Source organism: Zonotrichia albicollis, chromosome 26 (assembly GCF_047830755.1).
Source record: "Zonotrichia albicollis isolate bZonAlb1 chromosome 26, bZonAlb1.hap1, whole genome shotgun sequence".
Taxonomy (NCBI): domain Eukaryota; kingdom Metazoa; phylum Chordata; class Aves; order Passeriformes; family Passerellidae; genus Zonotrichia; species Zonotrichia albicollis.
Genome location: NC_133844.1, coordinates 224,545 through 243,746, shown reverse-complemented (window position 1 = coordinate 243,746; position 19,202 = coordinate 224,545). Strand labels below are relative to the sequence as shown.

Genomic DNA, 19,202 nt, shown 5'->3' with positions numbered 1-19,202 from the left:
CAAGCAAGAGGTTTGTGAGAAGGGGAAGAAATTGTATTTTGATAGTAACTAAAAGATGCAAAATTATTCCTTTCTGTTATATTCCTTTTCAGTCAGTTCTGGTCTGTCTTCAGAGTGCCACCTTCTCAGCTGATTGTGTTTGTGCCCTCCTTTCTCTCCTGCCTCTCTTCCCCTGCTCTGTTTCTCTCTCAGGGTCTCCCTTGACCCAGGGCAGCTCACACCAAAGACCGTGCCCGGATTTAATTCCCATTTCAGGAGCTACAGCTGCCATGGGTGAAGTTAGGAAGGCTGGCAGTGAAATGCCACTGTAAGATCTTGCTCCACTTGGCTTTTGGCTCCTTCTTGACAGCTTTGCCCTCAAGGGCAGGAACATCTTTTCCTAGCTGAGAAATGGAATTCCAGACCCTGGCAGTGTGTGCCGTGGATCCCAGAGGGGCATTCCCGAGGCTCCCAGGGTGCTGCTCCTGCCGTGCCTCCCAAGGAGCTTCCTCCCAAGGGGAGAAGATCCAGCAGCTCTGTGGGCTCCCAGAGCACACAGCAAAGGGAGCTTTGATGGACATTTTCCAGCACCTTCCCCTCTGGAAGCAGAGGGAGGGAGGAAATAGAAGCGAGTCCTGGAAGGACTGGGATGGGAAGGGACCCTGTCCATGGATTACAACCCCGCGAGGGAGAGACGCCTCTGCCCCAGTGAAGGAGCGAATGAGAGCGTGGGACAGCAACCGACGATTATTGAACGTGGACTGAACGGAACAAGAAATGGGGAGGAGAAAGGGAGAGAAAGAAATCGGGAAGAGGTCTCACAGAACAGAAAGAAACTGGAAAAGGCTCCCGCCCGGACTCCGCAGCTCCCAAGGACACCGGCAGGGCGCAGCGCCTTCCACAATTCCAGCCAATCAGAAGAGGCGCTAACCAATTTCCAGCCAACCAGAGCCTTTCCCGCCGATGACTCACCAGTTGCCAGGCGGCTCCGCAGAGCCCGGCGTCCCCGGAGCGGAATTTGGGGCTCGGGCCGGGGGGACGGATCCGCCCCGGGGGGGTCCCCGAGCCCCCTGCCCAGCCCTGGGGCCGATCGGGGGCTCCCCCACCCAGCAGCCGGTGCTGCGGGGCCGCGGGGCAGAGCGGCGGGAAAGGGGGGTCCGGGCTGGCAGCGGAGGAAATGGGGGAGGAAGAGGAGGGAGAGGAGGAGCAGCAGCGGGAGCGGGAGAATCGCAGCGCCCGCACGCCGAGCCTGCAGCACCCCCTGCCCCGGGAGCATCGCCCCCAGCCCCGAGCCGCAGGTGAGGGCGGAGGCCGAGCTCGCCCCGGCTCCAGCCAGGGGTCTCCGGGAGGATTTTTTGGAGAGTGTTCGGAGCCGGCAGATCCCGGACTCGAGCCCCGGATATCTCCGGGCTCCCCAAGAGGAGCTTTTTCCGGGGGAGAGGAGCCGCGATCGCCCCTCGGGAGGGTCCCGGGGGGTCCACGTGGGGATGGCCCGGTACCGACGGGGCAGGACATTGGTTTTGGGGATCCCCGTGAGAGCCGGGGCTGTGGAACGGGGGACCCCCGGGGCGGGGAGAGGGGAAGGGGCGATACCGGAGCTGGGGGACCCCCGGCAGCCCGGAGATGAGGCGGGGACCGGACCCCCTGACCCTGACAGGGGTGTCCTGGGGTGACTTCATAATGCTCGTACCCCACCGGTCTGTTTAGCCCACAAATGATTTCTGTACATTTAAGGCTGGTTCTGAGAGAGAAGGGGAGGAGGAAGAATCTGCAGTTTGTTTTCAGAAACTGCACTCACTCCTCTACATTCCAGCTCCTGGATAGACAGACAGCAGGATAGAGCTCTCCTTTGCTTTTAAACAGTTTTTAGGTCTCTGAGGCAGAGAAGTTCCCTGGACTTTGATTTTTCTTTTTCTTGGAGCTGTTTAAATCTGCTCTGGACTGAACAACCGGAACACCACCGGCAGCTCCCGCCTGAGGCCCACCGGGACTGGGCTGGGCCGAGGCATTTCCAGCGCTGGACGGACTGATAAGAGACTGATAATAGACTGATAAGAGACTGATAAGACACTGATAAGACACTGATAATGCACTGATAAGACTCTGAGTGCCCGGAGCTACAACCCAAGGAGGGACTTTCGGAGTTTGTCATCTATTTTTGAGCAGCAGGAGGTTTTATTGCTTAATATTGTTCAAATTTTGTTCTGGTGAATGATTTGCCCGTAAAATAAAGTTTTTTTAGACTTTTCTCCCCGGAAATATTTTCCCAAATTGGCTGGGGGTGGGGCTGCTGAATCGACATTCTAGAGGAAACTCCTTTTGGAGGGTTTCAATCAAATTTGCCCTTAACCAGGACAGGGTGGTGGAAAGAAGGGGGAGCCTCAAGTTGCTGGATTGAGGGGAGGCTGGAGAGGGTGGTCTTGGGACCCCAGAACCTCCCAGAATCCAAAAGCAGGACCCTGGAGAAGAGGGATCTCCCCCCTGCCATGGGATTCCCACCAGCCATGAGATGAGGGACCAACCATAACCCAAGAGGGATGAGACTGGAAATGGGAAACTCCTGGTGGCTTTTTTTTATTCACTCTTGATTTTTGGACATCAGGTGTCTTCTAGAAATGGACATGGGTGGGAGGAGTCCGCAACCCAAGGCATTAAAACCTTGTTTTTCTCCAAACCAGGATTTTCCCCAAACCTTCCCACTGTGACATCCCCCCTGTCCTGCTCTGGGTGAGCTCAATCCCAAACCTGACCCCAATCCTGGTCTCAGTCTCACTCCATGTTTAGGCACACTCATAGTTCTGTATTTAATCTCATCCCAGTCCCAAACTCATCTATCCCAACCCCAGCCCTAAAGCCAATCCCATGTCTAGCCTTAACCCCAATCCCAGCTCTAATCCAAATCTCAGCCCCAACTCCAATCCCAGCCCCAATTCCAGCCCCTTCCTAAATCCTCAGCCCCAAACCAAATCCCAGGTTCGGCCCTTCTGGGGGTTTGGGGGTGTCTCTGTCCCTCTGACCCCGATGATGTTTGGGTGGGGTCACAGCAGGGCTGAGAGGGACAGAGACCCCCCCGGCCTCCCCAGGTGTGAGAAGGTCAGAGAGCCCCCCCAGCCCCGAGCACCCTCAGCGCTGAGAGGGACACAGAGCCCCTGGTCCCCAGCCCTGCACAGGCATTGCCTGAGGCCAGAGGGATGGAGACCCCCCGAGCATCCCCCAGGGTGAGGGGACAGAGACCCCCGAGCATCCCCTGGGCTGAGAGGGACAGAGACTGCCCCGAGCACCCCCTGGCACAGGGGTGAGAGGGAGGGAAACCCCCCAGGCATTTCCTGGGTGAAAATGATGGAGACTCCCTGGGGAAAGGCCTGGGGTGACAGGGACAGGGACAGGGACATCCCTGGGGAATGGCCTGGGGTGACAGAGACAGGAAACCCCCCCCCAAACCCTTTCCAAGCATCCCCCAGTGCGAGAGGCACAGGGACCCCTTGCGAATCCTCTGGGCACTGGACAAAATAAACTTGATAGAAATCAAACTTGACTCTGCAAAATCACTTTGAAGAATATATGGTCTTCCCACAGGCAACTTGGGATGAAAGCGCAAACAAATCCCAAATATGAATAAACTGACAATCCAAGCAGTGATGTGGCAATTCCAATATTCATTGCTTCCTGCACAGCTCCAGCTCAGCTGCTGGCAGGTTCCAATAACAGGAAAGTGGAAATTTGGCCCAATACAGATTATTTAAAGGAATGGAAAGCTCTGTGTGGCAGTCACAAAGGTGACAGGGATAAAGAGAAAAATGATTGTCACATTTGGAAAAGCCCCCAAGCCTGGGAATTCAGGACTTATTCGGAAATTTATCTACTTGAGCTGGGCTTCTTGTGGGACATTTAGCCGCCTTGTGTTCCTCACCGTGGGGTGAATGAACCTTGTCAGTCTCGCTGGTAACATTTGCTCCCTCTCCTCCCGTGATTTTAACGATTTTATAAGGAAACACAAGAAATTATTTTCTTTACACTGGCCACCCATAAAAGCCATTTTCCTCATCATTTCTCCCATAAGTTCCCCAGCAGGAAGGAGCGACTGTGTCCAAGTTTCCAAGAGTTCTTCCAGAAAGAACCACAACCTCCTCAGTGGAGGGAGCCATGCTGTTGTCAAAGGCACTTGAGGTTAGAGAACAGTGCCCTGAATTCCCTGCGCCAAAATAATATGGCAATAGGGTTAGGAAAATTGTCAGAGTGATGCCTCTGCCCCAATTAAGGTGCTAACACAACCAAGTCTGAAGTGAATCTTATTGAACAGTAAATGTGAGGTAGAGAGATGGAAAGAAAGAGAAAAGATGAGTGACAAGGGGCAGAGACCTCCTCTGGAGGGAGCCAAGTGTGACATTGTCCCCTGTGTGTGTGGCCTTCCCAGGGTGGGGGTTTTACACCTGAGCCAGTTTGGGTAAGGGGGGTGGTGTTTACCCCATGAGCAGGGATTACCCCACTGTTTCAGGTTGCCATGCAAGATGTAACCAAATGCATGTTTTCAATCACCATCTCCATAAACTGCTATAAACAGGTGGGGCAGGGTTCTTTATCTCTTCCATGACTCAGCCCTGATAACGCCCTCCAGGGGAGATATCTTCTGCTAATGGGCCATTGAGTGTCTCTGCAGGACTGATAAAATTCCATCATCCCATTGTGGGATGCTGTGCCCAGGGGGAGGATCCAAGCATTTCTACCTGGATATAAGCTGAGCCTTGCTACAACCAGGAGCAGCTTGCCTACTGGATTCCCAGAGGACAAGAGCTCCATAACCACCACTGGACCTCCAGAGGAAGACCAGACCCTTCTGCAGGATCACTGCTCTGACAGAATCACGTTCATCACTCCAACAGGACTGCAGCCACCGTTTAATGGGACGGCTGCCACCACCCTGACCAACAGGGTGTCAGGTTATATCCTGACTCTGTCAGTTTAAGGCAGGGTTTCTTTATCATTGCCTTGATCTTCATTTTGGTATTTAATTGCAATTCTGGTTTAGATGTTCCCCAGGTTTGCCTTCAAACCAGTACGATCTCAATGTGCTCATCCTTTGTTATTCTCCCAAAACAGGATTTCCCATCCCCAAACCATTGCCAGATGGAAAAGGAGGCTGTGAGGAACAGGAAGGATCTCCAGGACACCCAGGCAGGTGAGGAGGAAGTCAGTGCCCCTTTCCCCCTCTCTCCTGCTCCATCTCCCAGCCCAGCACAGCCCCTGGCTGCAGGACAACCCTGCTGCCAACACCATCCTGCTGGGGATGCACTGGGGGGATCTTTTTCCCCTTCCCTCTGGCACGGAGGCAAATACCATCCTTTCCTTGTCTTTCCTCCTCCAGACAAGAAGCTGAGGATTGGAACCAGGGAGGACAAATCCCCACGGCAGAACCTCGTAGAAGAGGCTGTTATGAGTGACTCCAGAGCACAGGAATCCAATGGGGAGGAAAATCCCCGCAGATTCCATAGGAAGAGGGGCTCCAAACCCAGCCCAGGGTGCTCTGAGGAGGAAAGACCCTCCCTGAGCCAGGAAGGTGGACAGAGCTTCAGCCAGGGCTCAGAGCTGGTGGTCCAGGAGCAGCTTCATGATGGAGAGAAGCGCTACAAGTGCTTGCATTGTGGGAAGAACTTCAGGCAGAGCAACACACTGATCAGCCACCAGATGATCCACACTGGGGAATGGGCCTACAAGTTTGGGGACTGTGGGAAGGGCTTCAGCTAAAGGTCAGAACTCATCAGGCACCACGGCATCCACACTGGGGAGAGGCCCTATGAGTGTCCCCAGTGTCAGAAGAGGTTTCAGACCACCTCCAATCTCCTCCAGCACCAGCAGATTCACACAGAGGAGAGGCCCTTCCACTGCCCTGAGTGTGGGAAGGGCTTCAAGCAAAACTCCACCCTCATCAGGCACCAGCACATCCACACTGGGGAGAGGCCCTATGAGTGTCCCCAGTGTGGGAAGAGCTTCACCCAGAGCTCTCACTTGACCAGTCACCAACGGAGGCACCACTAAGGGAAGGCCTCCAATGCCCCAAGTGCAGGAGAATTTTGTGCACTGTCCCAACTCCAGTCATTGGAGTATCCACATTGTGAAAGAGCCCTGATGATCCATGTTCCCATGATCCATGCTGGCAAGACACCTGTACCTCTTCCTGTCCCTGCCAATGATATGGTGTGGGATGGAAAAACATGAAGGTCCAGCCATGGCCCTGTCATTACATTCACTCCCACATCAGGTCATTGCCAGGGGCAGGACAGGGACTCTCTCTCTCCCTGAGGAGAAGGATGAAATTTCCAGGAAGGGGAAATTGTGGCCAGGCAGACCCAGCAAGTTGTGTTGTAGTTTTTCCTGTAAACAGTCCCTTCTGTTATCAATCTTGTTGTTGTTCCTGTTTGTTCCTTATCTCGTTGCTGTTCTCAGTAAATTGTTCTTATCTCAGCCCAGGATCTTTGCCTTTTGTGCTTTCCATGGGAGGCAGGAGCACAGCGAGGGCAGCCCAGTTTTAGCAGGGGCAGGAAATTGGGGAATCCCATTCCTGAACCCCGGCCTGTGAAAACTGAGCATCCCAGCTGGTCCCAGCCCTGGTGGCCATGGCAACAGCCTTGGGAGCGGGTCCCTGGCTGGGGCTGTGGGAACCTCTTCCCTCTGGTGCCCAGGGACAGGAGTGGAGGGAACGGCTGCAGCTGAGTCGGGGCAGGCTCAGGTTGGATGTCAGGAAAAGGTTTTTGCCCAGAGGCTGCTGGGGCCCTGCCCAGGCTCCCCAGGGAAGGGTCCCAGCTCCAGGGCTCTCTGAGCTCCAGCAGCATTTGGACAGCGCTGCCAGGCCCAGGCTGGCATTGTTGGGGTGTCCTGTGCAGGGCCAGCAGTTGGACTGGAGGATCCTGATGGGTCCCTCCCAGCTCAGCCAATTCTGTGGTTCTGGGATCCCATGAGCCTGGGGATGGGGGGGGCTGCCAATGGTTGCCATGGCAACGGGCTGTGGCTGCAGGCCTGAGCTGGTGTCCATGGAAACCACCCCTGGCATGGGGTCTCCATGGAGCTGCTGAGGGACTGACCATAGCAGCAGGGGGCTGGTGATGGTTGCCATGGAAACTGACCACAGCAACAGGTCCTGGTGATGGTTGCCTGCTAAGGATCAGATTTGTCACAGGCCCTCTGAGGGGTTCCATGGGGACTTTCCAAGAGTCTCCAGGCTGTTCCAGAGCTGGAATGTCACAGGCAAGAGACAGGGGCCCCATGGAGACCTTCTAGGTGTTTTCTGGGATGGTAAAGAGCCCTGTCATCAGAGGCAGTCACAGCCATTCCATGATGACATCCCAGGGGACCTTGTGCTGCAAAGGCACCGATCTGTCACAGGCACTCACGGGGGCTCCACGGTGACATCCCAGGAATCCCCAGGCTGCCAAAGAGCCGGGATGTCCCAGACACTCACAGGGGTTCCTGTCATGGGCACAGAGGGAGCTTCAGGCAAAAGCTTTATTTCTTTATTGGATAAACTCCTGCTGAGACATGAGGTGGAGAAATAACACCCAACAGCCTCCATGGATCCTCAAACCTTTGCAGGACTCCTAGACTTCTAAAATTCCTTCAGAGAGAGGAGACTGGGAGTGGCTGGATCCAATCCCAGCCCCAGAATTTGTCAAAGGTGTAAAAGACTGAACAGTGGAATTCCACTTTAACGCAATTTGTCTCGCCAGATTAATGATAGAATACCGGATTAACTTATATAAATATGTCTCTGGCTTATTCTGATCATGATCAGATGGAAAGATCACCAGCACAGTTATTTACTCCACAGATCAGGAGCTATAAAAAATGTTAGAATATAGTGCTCTAGGCAGCAATTTTGAAGTCAACAGGGCCTTGCTGGAGTTGTTGGAGGCCATTGCAGGCAGAGCCTCCTGCTCCAGCAGGAACTGCCTTTCCTGTGCCATCAGCAGGGCAGGTCCCACTGCAGAAAAAGCCCCAGGCCAGCCCCAGCACAGGGAAGGGCTCGGGCACAAGGGCAGAGTGCCGTGCTGGGAGCTGGGCCAGGGAGAGCCTGAGGCACCAAAGGCACCTTGGCAGCAGCAGCTGCTTGCAGGCCATGGCCAGAAGCCTCCCTTGGCAGCCCGGCCTGGTGGCCACCCCTGCAGAGCTGCTGCCTCAGGGCTCATTCCTGGCTGGGCTCTGAAAAGCCACTTCTGCTCCAGGAGCCTGACTGGGAAGCCATTGGCCCCAGCACCCTGGGGACAAGATATTAATGACAAAACTCTTCATGCCAGCAGAGCCAAGGCAGGGACAGAGGAAAGGGCAGAGCCAGGCCCAGGGGACAGGGCTGCCATGGTGATGGCTGTGAGGTCACTGCCCCTGCAGCAGCCTGGCTGCCCTCAGCAGACATTCTGGCCAGAAGCGTTGTGAGGGCACCCAGGACATCAGAGAACCACAAAACAGGAATTCTGTCCAAGGGGATGAGAGGGTTCCCTTGGGTCAGGTTGCACAAAGCTCCTGCTCTTGGACAATTCCTGTGATGGGGCTTCCAATTCTCTGGAAAAACGGTTGCCATTTTGTGCCCCTCTCATTAATGTAAAAAATTTCCTCTTTCTAACAAATGTAAATCCACCCTCATTCAATTTAGAGATATTGAGCCTGTCACTGCAAGATTTGCAAGTAAATGCCTTTGACTACATTTTTCCATTTTTACAGACTTTGGAGAGGACCCAAAAATCTCCCAAGATGGGATTTGGAGGCCTCATCACATAACCAGCTGAGATGGGCTGATGGCTCTGGGGTTGTTCCAGATTGCAAGGCAAGATGTATTCTATTACCATCTGTATGGGGGTCATCTTGTCAAGTGGGCAGTTTTCCTTATCTCTCTCTCTGACTGATCACAATCACTCCTCCCTTGGGAGGGGCATCTGCTGATAATGGGCTATTGAATGTCACTGTATGACTGATAAGAACTATACCATCCCATTGTGAGATGCTCCGCCCAGAGGGAGGAGCCAAGCATTGCTACCCAGATATAATCTGGAGATTCTGGAATACCAGAACAGCTTTCTCCACTGGATTCCCCAGAGGAACAGCAGCTGTCTCTTCTCCCACTGGATCTTCAGAGGAATACATCCTTTTCTACAGGACCTCCTACTCCAACAGAACCACAACTGACATTTCAGGAGGACTGCAGCCACATTTCCAATTGGACTGCTACCAACACCCTGACCCACAGGGTGTCAGGTTGAGTTGTGACTCTGTCAATATTGTTCTAGTGTACTGCATTGTTTATTTGTTTAATTTTCTTCCCTATTAAAGAATTTTATTTCCTGCTCCCATATCTGTGCCTGAGAGCCCCCTCAATTTCAAATGTATAACAATTTGGAGGGAGGGGGGTTTACATTTTCCATTTCAGGGGTGGCTCCTGCCTTGATTAGCTGACACCTGTCTTTTCAAACATTAAAAAGGGGGAAGTTTCAAAGCCTCAAAAGTTATAAAGCAAACAAAGTTTGGAGGAACAAATAAAATACGAATTGGGGATGTCCTATTAGTTCCAGAAGCAGGGTGAAATTTATTAGGAGAGGATTTACAGGTGCATTTTGACATTCTCTGGAGTGCTCCCAGAGAAAGGGAAAAAGATAGTTAAGCTTCTCCAATGAAGGGAAGAAAATGAGGAGAAAATTCAAGAGATGATTTGGGCAAAACCAAAAAACTGAGTTAAATTGAACATGAAACCTATAGTAATAAAAATAACTAATGAGAACCATCCAGTTTAGCTATGACAATATCCACTCTCCCTGGAGGGGAGACGAGGACTACAGCCGCTGATCCAGGACCTACTTGAGGACAGCACCTTAGAACCATGTATGTCCCCCCATAATACACCCATATTACCAGTAAAGAAGTCAAATGGGACTTACAGACTTGTCCAAGATTTGAGACAAGTGAACAAAAGAACTGTGAATCCGTACCCAGTAATGCCTAATCCCTATACACTCCTAAGTAACATCCCAGTTGTTTAGCATGATAGACCTAAAAGATGCTTTTTGGGCATACCCACTGGCAGAGCAAAGTGGGTTATCTTTGCTTTTGAATGGGAGGACCCCGATTCTGGAAGGAAGCAAGAGCTTCGGTGGACTGGGTTACCCCAAGGGTTTTCTGCATCCACAAACCTGTTTGGTCAAGCCCTAGGAGAAGTAACAAAATTCTTCTCCATTAAACCTTAGCTAAAGCTCATCCAATATGTAAATTATTTGCTTTTCTCAGGACAGGAAGAAAAAGAAATTTGGGAATCCACCATAGTGTTGTTAAATTTTCTGGGGGGGCCAAGGACTTCAGGTATCAAAAGGGAAACTCGAATTTGTAGAAAGGGAAGTAATATACCCAGGATCTGTGATTTGTCAAGGGAGCTGGCGGCTGAACCCTGAGAGAATTACAGGGATAGTCTCACTCACACAAAAAACTAAGAGAGAAGTCATAAGGTTTTTAGGCCTGTTGGGATATTGTAGGCTATGGATTGAAGGATACATGCAGGCCATCTGGTTCCTGTATGAAAAGTTAATTGAAGAGATTAGGTGGGAAAAAGATGATGAACAAAAGTTTGAAGCTTTGAAGCAAAAATTAGTCAGTGCACCAGCCCTGAGTCTTCCTGCCTTAGACAAACCCTTCTATCTGTCGGTGGATATAGAAAAAGAGGTAACACATGGAGTGTTAGTCCAGGACTGAAGAGGATCCAGGAAACCAGTGGCCTATTTATCAAAATTACTAGAGCCTGTCAGCCAAGGGTGGCCAACCTGCATCCAGGTGTGGCAGTGACTGCCCTACTCATAGCAGAAAGCAAAAAATTAACCTTTTGGGGGAAAATTGAAGATATATGTTCCAGACTCAGTAACGAGTATCCTGAGCCAAAAGGCTGAGAAATGGCTCACTGATTCCCAAATGATAAAGTATGATGCCATCTTAATAGATAATGGTTTAGAGCTAATCGTGAGTAACCAACTCAACCCTGCCCCATTTTTGTATGGAGAACCAGATGAGGCACTAATACATAATTGCCTAGAGGTTATAAACTGTCAAACTAGAGTAAGAGAGGACGCAACAGATCAACCACTCCAAGGTGGAAAACAATTGTACATCGATGGATCTTCACAGGTAGTAAGGGTGCACAGGGTTTTGGGGTACACTATAGTGCATGAAGGATTGGTAGCTATAGAAAAGATAAAATTACTTTCCAACTGGTCAGCCCAGGCATTGAGTTGTATGCCCTAAAACGAGCTCTGGATATATTAGCATAGAAAAGGGGAACAATATATACAGACTGAAAATACACTTTTGGAATACTGCATGCATTTGGAGAAAATTGGGAAGAGAGGGGGCTATTAAATTGAAAGTGAAAGGGATTGATTCACAAAAAAATTTGTGTTAGAAGAGTTAGAAACCATACAATTGACAGAGAAGTAGTGGTGGTATATGTTGAAGGACATCAAAAAGGGGAGCAAGGGAACAATTTAGCCAATTTAAAAGCTAAAAATGCAACTAAATCAGAGACAGTGTTTCAAAGCATGACTGGGTCCAACTGAGGTCCATCCCCAACACAGGCTCCTCATGGACTCCTTTGAGGAGAGAATTAGTGGCAAGGATGGCACAAAAACCTCTCAAACACTCAGTGTGGAAAGGAAAATCCAAAGTACCTTCAACACCCTGAGTGTCTCAAAGTATTAATGAGCCCCACTGAGTGTCAGTACAAAGCTCTCCAGGGACTCGTTAAAGCAGATAATTGGAGGCTGTGACTGTGCAATCTTACTCATAGAGTCTGTATCAAAAGGGAAACACCAAGTACCTTAAAATAACTGAAGCACCTTGAAGCATTTATGAGCCCCACGGAGTGTTGTTACTGACAAAGCCTCTCCAGGGACTAATTACAGCAGATAATTGGAGGACATGATTACACAAACCTCTCAGAGACTCCAAGGCAAAAGCCAAACCCAAAGTCCTTTGAAAAACCTGCAGTCCCTGGGAGCATTAAGGAGCCCCCAGGGCCATTCCCAACCAAGGCTCCCCAGGGACTCCTTCCAACAGATCATTGAGGCCACTGGGATGTGGGCTAGGGGGGGATGCTGAGGGGAGGACAAGGGGCTGACAGTGCCCAGCCTGGCTGGGGCTGTGCCAGGAGGCCCCAGGACCTCAGGACAAGGTGTCTCCTCCCAGCCCTTGGTGGCACAGACCCTGCTGTGGCCCAGGGCACCAAGATTTGGCTTCTCTTTGTCCCCACCTGTCATCACTGCCTCAAGTTCTCTGATCTGCCTGGGGACTGGGGACACTTTCTCAGTCATGTCCCTCACTGGGACCCATTAAAAGTGAAAGAAACTTTGGAGTTGGATTCTGACTGGAGTTCTGGAGAGGTTTCTTCAGCTCCCTCTCAGGGACTGATGTTCAGGGCCTGAGCACAAAGCCCCAGAGGCTCATTAAAGTCCTTGTGCTGTGTCTGTGCTGCTGAGCTGGGCTGGGCTCCTGGCACAGAGGCAGCTCCTGGTAAGCAAGAAGAGCTTCAAAAGCACATTTCTCTTGATGAGCAGCTCTTCTGCCAGCCCAGCAGGGCTGGGGCACTGCCTGCAGCCACCCCAGGCACAGCACAGAGGCTGCACAGCTCTTTTTCTTTTTGTTCTTTATCACAGCAGAGCTTTCATTCCTGACCCTCATGTGTTCCAACCGCTATGTGTCCATCTGCAAACCCCTGCACTACGGGACCCTCCTGGACAGCAGAGCTTGTGCCCACATGGCAGCAGCTTCCTGGGCCTGTGGCTTTCTCCATGCTCTGCTGCACACAGACAATACATTTTCCCTGCCTCTGTGCCATGGCAGTGCCCTGGAACAGTTCTTCTGAGAAGTCCCCCAGATCCTCAAACCTCCAACTCAGAGAACTTGGGCTTCTTGCTGTTAGTGCCTGTTTATCATTTGGCTGTTCTGTGTCCATTGTTTTCTCCTATGTGCAGACCTTCAGGCTGTGCTGAGGTTCCCCTCAGAGCAGGGACAGCACAAAGCCTTTTCCACCTGCCTCCCTCACCTGGCTGTACCTCTGTTTATCAGTACTGCAGTGTTTGCCAGTTGTTGCAGCTCCCAGCCAGGTAATAATTAGCATTGACTCCATGATTGCAGAAGGCTGATCCATCGCTTTATTCTACTATATCACATCATATCACATCACATCACATCATATCATATCATATCATATCATATCATATCATATCATATCATATATCATACCATACTGTACTTATTAAGAGACTCATCCCCTTACAGACAGTCTGATACAGCTTTGACCTAATTGATCAATCAATTCAAACACCATGCAGTGGCCAGGCAGAACTGTCAGCAAAGGAAGGGCCCAGCCAGGTGGGGCAGCCGGGGGATGCCGACAGCCTGCAGGGACAGAGGCGCAGGGCAGGGACACCGTGGGACAGCCTGGGCTGCACAGGGCACAGGGATGGGCAGCAGCTGCAAGACAGCCCTGCCAGAGCCAACCTGGGCAGCACTTTGGCCACGGCTGGTAGGCCTGGGCCTGAGCCCACGAGGGGACAAGTGACCCTTGCAGGCCTGGGGCCTCATTGCCTCCTTGTCCCTGCTCAGCAGCCTGGCAGGGGCCGCCCCATGCTCTTGCCATTGCACATCCCCACATGCCAGTGCCCATCCTGGGAAGAGCCCTGAGCAAGGAGGGAGGGACAGGATCTGCCTGGCCAGGGGCTGGGGCTCAGGCCTTGGCCCTTAGCATTCCTCAAACACATCCAGGTTTGCTCAGCACCAGAGACACCTTTGCCTTGTTTGTCCCCAGCTGTCATCACTGCCTGCAGGGTTCTGTTCTAGCTGGAACCTGGGGACACTTTGTCATTTGTGTCCCTGACAGGGATCTCTTCAAAGTACAAGAAACTTCAGGAATTCAATAGAACTGAGCTCTTGAGGTTTCTGTAACATCACTGACAGCGTGGTGACATCACAGAGCTGGCTGTGAGATCACAGAGAAGGGTGTGAGGCTATAGAGCAGAGTCTGCCATCATAGAGGGTGACTCTGTGGCATCAGAGAGTGGGTTGTGACATCATCTGCTGGCTGTGTGACACCATGGAGCAGGCTGTAACATCACAGAACAGATTGTTACTTACATAAAAGGATGACTTTGTAACATCAGTCTTCTGTGATATCACAGCACTGCTGTATGACATCACAAGGTGACATAAGTTGGTTCTGTGACATCACAGGAGGCTGTGTGACGTCACAGAGGCTGTGTGAAATCACATGGGCAGTGTGACATCACAAGAGGCTGTGTGAAATCACAGAGGCTGTGTGACATCACAGGGGATGTGTGACATCACAGTGGGCTTTGTGACATCATAGGAGCATTGTGACATCACACTGACAGTGTGACACCACAGGGGCTGTGTGACATCACAGGGAGCTGTGTGACATCACAGTGGCTGTATGGCATCACAGGGGCAGGGTGACATCACAGGGGCTGTGTGACATCACAGGGCTGTGTGAGGTCATTGGGGAGGTCACTCTGCCCCGGCCCCCATCACAGCGCCCCCCCAAAGCAGTCCAACCCTGCTCGTGCACAGCTGGGTTCCTTGTCCCCCCGGGTCCCCCCGCTCCCGGCTCCGCAGCCTCCCCCAGAGGATGTTCCACGAGATCGACCCCAGAGCCTGACACGGGGACGGGGGGCCGGGGCCCTGGGGGTGGCACAGGGGGACAGGGACCCCCCGGCAGTGTCCCCGTGTCCCCCAGGGCCAGAGCCTGGGCCAGGGCTCCGTCACCCTGTGACCAACGAGGCCTTGAGAGCACTGAAAAAAATCCCCAGCAAGGGATCAGCAAAAACCAGATTTAATATTAAGGGACAGCAGCACAAAGTTCCTTGGCAAGAGTCACTCTGCTCCTGACTGGACACTTCAGGCACACCAGGGAAACAAAGCAACAACAAAACCAAACAGGATCCAGGCAATCAAACCAGAAAGTCACCCAGAACTGTCCCTGTGTGTGTGTGTGTGACACAAGGACAGCGAGGGCAAGGATAAAAGGAATACGGCCTGAAAGCTTAACAGAGCTCAAAATTAACAGAACTTAACTGATACCTTAACCTTAACTGATACCTTCAACCTCACAATTTAGCATAAGAGCAGAGCGTAACAGCATGTAACCTAACTTAAACCTATGACTTTACAATTTAACAGAGGAATAAAACTAAACAGTATTGAACTTAACATATAACTTATATTAAAGGTAACCGCTTAGCAAAAGAAAAACTCTCAGCAGCATTTAATTTCACTTAGGCCTTGAAATTTAACCTTCCCTACAGGCCTGACTGAATCAGCTATCCAAGGCACTCCAACCCCTCAGAGAGCAGCATTTCTGCCACATTTCCCCAGCACAGGCACTCCTGTGTGCACACAGACACAAAGTGTCAGTGCAAGGCACCTGGGAGCAATTCCCTGAGGGCAGAGAATGCTCACTGTGGATCCTTTGCCATCTCCCCAGCAAAGGGCAAAGGGTTGAGCCTGGAGGAGTGGGAGGATCCGTCGTTGTTCAGGATCCCCGAGTGCAGCAAACAGGAGAGTTCCCGGCTGGGAGAGGCCCCACTCAGAGGGAGTCGCTGGCCCAGGAGAGCTCCAAGGGCTCCTTTTGGAGCGCTGTTTGCAGGGCCCCAAGAGAGGGGCTTCAGTCCCAGCAATGGTTCATCCTGGCCACACTTGGCACCAACAGCTTTCTTTGGCAGTGTGAGAACAGGGATGTTGTGCCACTGAGGGAACAAAAACAGTTCCCAGGGCTGCTGCTAAAGAAACCAGGAGCTGGTTGGGCAGCAGCAGTGCCTGGAGCAGACAGTGTTTGTGATGAGCTGCAGAGGAGCTGAGCCCAGGGGCTGTTGGCCAAGGCTGAGGCCCAAGGAGCATTTCTCAGCTGGCAGGGCGGCCTGAGAAGGGAGGGGGGAATGCAGCAGCAGAGGGCCATGGAACCAAGGGACCATTGTGACACCGTGGGCCCTGTGAGACCAAGGGACCATTGTGACAGTGTGGGCCCTGTGAGACCAAGGGACCATTGTGACACTGTGGGGCTTCATGGAATCATGGAGAGCACTGTGACATTGCTGGGCCTCATGGAACCCAGGGGACTGTACTGATGCTGTGAGACTCCATGGAATGTAGGGGTCATTGTGACACTGAAAGGCCTCATCAAACCAAGGGGCCCTTGTGACATTGCTGGGGCCCATGGAACCCTGGAGACCTTTATGGTACTTTGGGGTGTCATGGAACCAAGGGGCCACTGTGACACCGTGAGATTCCATGGAACCAAAGGTCGAGTGTGCCATTGCAAGGCCTCATGGAACCATGGAAAGGCATTAACTCACTTCTCAGACTCATGGAACCAGGGAGCCATGGTGACACTGAGGGGACTCATGGAATCATGGGGACCATTGTGACACTGTGGGGCACCATGGAATAAGGAAAGCATTGTGACGCTGTGGGGCCTTGTGAGACCAAGGGACCATTTTGACACTTTGGGACCTCATGGAACCAAGGGGCCTTTCGGACATTGCGAGGCCTTCTGTCCTCAGTGGTCCATTGTGACACTAAGAAACAAGGCAGGACAATTGTGACACTGCAGGGCTGCATGGAACCAAAGCTCCAGGGTGACACAGAGTCGCCTCCTGTCATCAATGGTCCATTGTAACACTGTGGAGCCAAAGGAGACCATTGTGACGCCACAAACCCCCATGGTCCAAAGGTCCATTGTGACAGTGCAGGGGTCACTGAACAGAGGAGTTACATGACATTGTGAGGCCTGTGGAACCACAGTGACACTGCAAGGCCTCATGGAATCGTTGGGACCATTGAGACACTGTGGGACCTTCAGGAACCCAGGGGACATTGTGACACTGTGGGACCCCATGGAACCAAGACACCCTTGTGACACATCAGGGCACCATAAAACCAAGGGAACACAGAACAGGTCTGGCTGGTTTGGCCTCTCGTGGGCCACCTGACTGGTCCAGCTGACCTTGGCATGTTGAGGGTGTCTTCTCATCTGCTGCTGAAACACTGGGGCTCTGTGCTTTCCTTCCTATGGAAAAGAACTGTCCTTCTGCTCCAGACGCCCATGGCCAGAACTGGGATTTCACCTCCAAATTTCCTTATATCCAGGCATTGTTCCCACAGCAATATTGCCTGGACAAATCTGTCTGGCAGTGGTTTCATGAGGGTCACCTTTCATCTGGCCCCAAAACCCTGGGGAAGGCTTGGTGCTTTCCTTCCTATGGAAAGGAACTGTCCTTCTCGGCCAGGTGCCCATGGCCGAATTTGGGTTCCATCTCCAACACTGCCTACTGTGACAAACTGGAGGAGATTGTTGTCTTGAATCATTTCATGTGTGGGGAGAGAAGGGGCAGGTCCAGCCTTGCCCTGTAAGCCCAGCCCTGCCCTGTAAGCCCAATCCCCCCAGAGCCTCTATCCCAGCCCAGCAGTGTCTGCCAGTCCCTGGCACAGCACAGGCAATGCTCCACAGCCCCCTCTGCAGCCCCAGTCCAGCTCCTGAGGGACCAAATGAGCCCAAGCCCCACCTGGGGGAAGGGCCCAGGAAGACCAAGGAATATTTATGGCTGACCACAAGGCAAGCACACATTTTGACCCTACCTCCTCCTGGAATTTCCATCTGAACAACACTGGAATTCGGGCATGGGTGTTTCTCTATATCTTATTTTTCTTTCTCTCTTTCTCCGTCTACTTCTATTTCTTTCTCCTTGCAAATTTTGATTTACTTAAAATTAAAAAGGCTTGGGTTCCTTAAGTTGAATGGCCAAGGTAATGCTTTGAGAAGTGTGTTTTTTTGATTGACAAATGGATGGAAAGGAACTGTCCTTCTTGGCCAGGTGCCCATGGCCAAATTTGGGTTCCCCTCCTCGCTGGTACTGCCAGGCTGGGATGAGGAGCCCCTCAGCCTTCCCTGCTCCAGGCTGGGCCAGCCCAGCTCCCTCAGCCTCTGCTCACAGCCCAAGGGCTCCAGCCCCACCTTGGAGGCCCTTCCCAGACCCTGCTCCAGCTGCCAGACATCTTTCCTGCCCTGGGGAACCCAACCCAGGCCACAGTGACCTGGATAATGCCTGTCCTTGATGTCCTGGTCACACAGCCCTGGCCCCTTGTCCCCATGTCAGGCTCTGGGGTGGATCCTGTGGAACATCCTTTGGTGGAGGCTGTGGCTCCAGGTGGGCCGGGGGATCCCAGGGACAGGGACCCTGCTGGGCATGAACAGCTTTGGACTTGTTGGGAGAAACTGTGAGAGGGAGCTGAGGCAGAGTGACCAACCCAGTGACCTGACACAACCCTGCTGGGATGTCACACAGCCCCTCTGTGATGTCATAGCCAGCTCTGTGATGTCACAGACCCCTCTCTGATGTCACACAGCTGGTCTCTGATGTCACATCAGAGTCTGTGATGACATAATCTGCACTGTGATGTCACAACTGGATCTCTGAAGTCACAGTGATGGCCTATGATGTCATAGCTACTTGATGACCTCACATAACCCACTCAGTGATGTCACAGCCCACTCTGTGACATCATGTTACCAGATGATAAATTGTCTCCACCAGGTGAGCTGACACCTGGAGCTTGTTCTCCACAACCCCAGGCCTGTGGAAACCACACAGTGCCCATTGTGTGAGAAGGGAAACTGGAAGTTGAGCAGCCTCAGTGTCCTGCCAGCTCAGCCAGGCCCACAGGAACGTTGGGATCAATGACCACCAGGGACCAGGAGAGAGACCCCCAGCACAGCAGAACACATGGGTTAAGGGGAGGGGAAATATGTTAATGATTTTGGGGAAATGATTATCACATGTGTGAAAAAGAATAGAAAATCACGAAATTTGCAGATGGCACCAAGCTGGGTGTGAGTGTGGATCTGCTGCAGGGTAGGAGGGCTCTGCACAGGGCCCTGGACAGGGTGGATCCAGGGCCCAAATCCAACAAGGTGAGGTTTAACAAGTCCAAGTGCCAGGTCTTGCACTTTGGCCACAACAACCCCTGCAGCAATACAGGCTGGGGACAGAGCGGCTGGACAGCAGCCAGGCAGAAAGGGACCTGCAGGGACTGATGGACAGAAGGCTGGACAGGAGCCAGCAGTGTGCCCAGGTGGCCAAGAGGACCAATGGGTCCTGGCCTGGATCAGGAATGGTGTGGCCGGCAGGAGCAGGGCA

General features: G+C 52.3%; 1 long non-coding RNA gene across 1 annotated transcript; it reads left to right on the top strand.

Moving 5' to 3' along the window:
- Positions 1 to 965: 965 nt before the first annotated feature.
- On the top strand, positions 966 to 2,227 carry LOC141731941 (uncharacterized). Its single transcript, XR_012583830.1, has 2 exons — positions 966 to 1,277; positions 1,793 to 2,227. It is a non-coding gene; the product is annotated as an uncharacterized LOC141731941 (long non-coding RNA).
- Positions 2,228 to 19,202: the final 16,975 nt, after the last annotated feature.